This window comes from Cavia porcellus, unplaced genomic scaffold (genome assembly GCF_034190915.1).
Source record: "Cavia porcellus strain 051 isolate PalLab524CR breed Dunkin Hartley unplaced genomic scaffold, mCavPor4.1 scaffold_1, whole genome shotgun sequence".
Classification (NCBI taxonomy): domain Eukaryota; kingdom Metazoa; phylum Chordata; class Mammalia; order Rodentia; family Caviidae; genus Cavia; species Cavia porcellus.
Genome location: NW_026947484.1, coordinates 82,087,003 through 82,091,458, shown reverse-complemented (window position 1 = coordinate 82,091,458; position 4,456 = coordinate 82,087,003). Strand labels below are relative to the sequence as shown.

The following is a 4,456-nucleotide window of genomic DNA, read 5'->3' as shown; positions in this document are numbered from 1 at the left end:
TTTTTACTTAGCTGATTTTTTGTTGTGAAATTTTGAAATCTCATTCTTGTTTCCTTTTGTGGACATTTTTTAGCTGCTTTCTTTATGGTTTCTATGGGAATTACTTTGAATTTTCTAAAGTTACAACACTGTAATTTGGGTTTATACCAGCTTAATTTCATTAACATACAAAAACTCTGTCCCTAGTTGAGCATGGTGGCAAATACTTGTAATTCCAGCTGTTTGGGAGACTGGCAAGAGGATTATAAGTGAGGCCAGCATGGGAAACCTAATGAGACTAAATAAATAAAATAGGGATGTAGCTCAGCGGTAGACCATCCCTGTATTCAAGCCTGAGTACTACAGCAACGACAGTGATGACAACAACAAAACACAAAATGAAAGCTTTCTCCCTAAAGCCTCTTGGCATTACAGGTCTGTCTCTACTTCTTTTAATTGTTATTATTACAAAATTATATATTATATATTATGTGTCCCCAAACATTGATAATATCTTTAAATCCATTAGTCTCTTAAATTTTGTAGGAAATAAAATATGCAGTATAAACCAAAGTCAATAATGATAGCTTTTAGATTAATCATTTTAAAAGTGTATTATTATGTTAAGCCAGGAATGGTGACATATGCCAGTAGCCCCAGCACTAACTGAGGCAGAGGAGAGAGGATCATAAGTTTGAGCTCCAAGTGGGCAATTTAGGGAGACTCATTCTGTCTCAAAATAAAAAATAAAAAGGGCTGGAGATGTAGCTTAGTGCAAAGATCTTGGGTTCAATCACCAGTACTGCAAAAACAAACAAAAAAGTATTGATATCTTAAATCATGTTAAAAAAAAAAACCTGTGTGGTGTAGGGCACATGCCTATATTATCAGCTACTCATGAGGCTGAGAGAAGAAGATCACTTAAGCATTAACAGCTTGGGGCTAGCCTGAATGAAACAGTAGGGCCCTATCTCTTAAAAAAAAAAAAATCATGTATAAAAGTGGTGGCATACCCCTTTAAACTCGAGTACTCATGAGGCTGAGGCAGGAGGATTTCAAGTTCCAGACTAGCCGAGGCAATTTAATAAGACCCTATCTTAACATGACATAAATTTTTAAAAGGTCTTAATAGTAGAGTGATTATCTCGCAAGCACAAGTCCTCGGATCCAATCCTCCAAATTCTAAAACAAAGAAGCTAGGGATGTAGCTCAGTGAAAAAGTACATACCTGGCATGTGAGAAACCCTGGTTCAATCCCTGGTATTAAAATAAATGCATACACAAGCAGAATGGAGTTACAAAATATTGTTTCAATAACACTCACTTTTATAATTGTCCCTGTATTTTATCCTTTTGGTAATCTTTATATCTTCATATGGCTTTGAGTTACTATCTAGTGTTGTCGTTTCTTTATTCAGTGCTAGGTACTCAGCCCAGAGCCTCACAGATGGCAGCAAGCACTCCATCACAAAGCCAAATCCTCATCCCTTTTTATTTTGAGATAACGTCTTAATAAGTTGTCTAGACTAGCCCTAAACTGCAAGAGTTCTTCCTTATTTTCCCCGAAATCTAGGATTACAGATGTGTGCCACCATATTTACTTCCTCCTTCACTTTTTAAGTAGCTTTGCCAAATATAAGGTTCTTTGTTGACAGGTTACTTTTTCTTTTAGCCTTTTGAATATATAGATCCACTGTCTTCAGCCTTCCAAAGTTTCTGATGAGAAATCTGTTCAATATATTTTTGAGATCACTTACATGTAATAAATTGCTTCATTTTCACTCCATTGAAGATTCTTTTTGTCTCTGGTTTTCAAAACTTTTACTACAAACATGTATTCAAGTATCACTGTGATATGTTGACTTTACACCTTCTAGACCTAGACGTGAAACACCAGGATCTAGTTTTAGTTTTTTAAGGACTCTTCTCACTGATTTTCAAAGTGGTTGTTATGATTTGTGTCTAGTTGTGCCCTTAAAGCCTCATGAATTTTTACATGGGACTTTTTCATAAGTAGCTGAATCTAGATTTTGTGATTGATTCATGGTTCAGTGCTGGGACTGAGGGTGAGTGATCGCTGGATTGGTCCACTGATTGGATTGGCACTGCCCTAATCCCAGCAGTCCTGGTTTGTTTTCCCCTTTATGCAGTTGTTGCTTCTGTTGTCTTCCTCCACTATGAACTGATGCCATTCTGCCACAACACCCTGCCTTAGATCCAGTCGATTACAGACGGAAATGCCTGCAAACTGTGAGTTTAATAAACCTTTCCTCCTTTAACTCTGGGTATTGGACATTTTGTCTCAGCAACAAGAGAAAAGTGACTAAGACAGTAGTTGTGCTAGTTTGTATTCCAACAATGTAGAAATGTTCCTTTTTTCCTGCAGTGTCACCAGCATTTGTTATTATTTGATTTCTTAATGATTATCATTTTTTCCTGGGATAAGATGGAATCTCAGTGTTGTTTTAATTTGCATTTCTCTAGTAATATTGAGGATTTCTTCATGTATTTATTGCCCATTTGTACTTCTGCAAGTGTCTATTCATTTTGTTTGCCTCATTTTGATGCACCTTGAGAACATAATGTTAAATGAAATAAATCAGACACATACACCCTTAAATATTGCATCATTTCTCTTATTCAAGAAGCTCTCAGTATAAATAAAGAACAAAATAAAAGATAGATAATAGGGAGCAGGGAAATAGATCCTTCTCAGATCAGAAAGGGGATCAAGAGGCAAAGGGAGGGGTAGGGAAGGGAAGAAAGGGAGAGAGAAGTTTGAAAATGGAATTAAAATGTATTATGTACATGTACCAACTCCACACAAGCAACATACATATTATATGCTGCAAACATGTATAATAAAAATATTAAAAAGTTTGATGACAATTTGTTTTAGTATGAATCTCTTTAACTTATTTGGAACTTATTGAGCTTCTTAGAGGTCAACATTCATGTCTTGCATTACATTTGTGAAGTTTTCAGGCATCAGTTCTTAAAATATTCTGTGCTAATTTCTCTCTTTTTCTTTTTCTGGAACTTCTACACTGTGTATATTGGTCCACTTGATGACATCTCATAGGGATCTTAGGCTCTATTCAGTTTTCTTCTCTTTTTTTCAGACACAATAATTTTCATTTTGCTTCTTCAAATTCATTGATTCTCTTTTTCTGCCCTTTCAAACCTGTTTTTGAAGCCCTCTAGTGAATTTTTTTTTTGTTTCAGTCACTATGTTGTGGCTCAAAACAAATTTTTTTTTATTTAAAGAGAAAAAAGAAAGGACATAAAAAAACAAAGCAGTAAAAGGATACAAGTAATACAGAATTTCAAGAAAAAAATATACAGTAAGAAATCACTAGTTAATAGGTTACATATTGTCTTCCTAGAAACAGTTGTCCAAATTATAAAATTAAAGCATATAAAATGGACATTCATACAGTGATATTGGAGACAGTTCTGTTCACTGATCCAACAAAAGCTCAGTAATATGGTTTTCCATCCTACACACTCAAACGTACCTGCGGAAAAATATGGAATGCTTCACGAATTTGTGTGTCATCCTTGCACAGGGGCCATGCTAATCTTCTCTGTATTGTTCCAATTTTAGTATATGTGCTGCCGAAGCGAGCACGGCTTAAAAATTTTTTAAGAAGTTTTCTATGCTCTTATTGAGACTCCTATTATTTATATATCATGTTCTTGACTTTTCCTCAATCTCCTTTTTGTTTCTTGAGAATCTTCTTCTTCTTTTTGCTCCTCCTCCCTCCTTCTTCCTCCTCTTCCTTTTGTAGTAGAGGTATCAAGGATTAAACCCAGGGCCTTAGCACTGAGTGCCCTTTTTAAAAGTTTTGTTTTGATACAAGGTCTCACTAAATTTCTAAGTTGCCCAGGATGGGTATGAATTTATAATCCTGCTGCCTTGGCTTCCCAGAGTTCTGGGATTACAGGAACTGGCACCATGCTTGGCTTTGTGGAAGCTGTGTATGTATGTGCTGTATAGTTATTGTTTATTTTATTTAGTTACTTTGTAACTATGTCTGTGCTGACAATCAGCCTGAAGTATAAATCTAAGGTCTTTTTATGTCTACCAGAGTCTTTTTCTGGGCATATACAGTCATTTTAAAATTTCTTTCATGTGTAAAATTGCTTTGAATATAACTGTTTTTAATGTCTGGCTCTCCAACAGGGAAATAGAGAAAAATTAATGGTGATGAGGGAAGAAGGGCGCTGGCCTCTAACATATCCTCGAAATGACTTTTGTCAGGGGAAGAGTACTTGCAGCAGTGGGAGGAGGTGCAATGCTGCCCATCTCTTTGTGTATGCTTCCATGATCAGAAGCAGCAATCAATTTTCAGAGCACAGATGTCCATATATTTGGAGTGTAGGGTCCTCTTTGCCAATAGTGGGTGCCATAAACTGTGTGCAGGTTGCCTCAATAACATATGAACCAGTGTCTGCCACAGAACTAGGATCAGGG

At 36.0% G+C, this 4,456-nt stretch overlaps 1 non-coding gene across 1 annotated transcript; it reads right to left on the bottom strand.

The window, feature by feature from the left end:
• Positions 1 to 3,503: 3,503 nt before the first annotated feature.
• Positions 3,504 to 3,610, bottom strand: LOC111757508 (U6 spliceosomal RNA). The gene has a single exon (XR_002791837.1). It is a non-coding gene; the product is annotated as a U6 spliceosomal RNA (small nuclear RNA).
• Between the last annotated feature and the right edge of the window lie 846 nt (positions 3,611 to 4,456).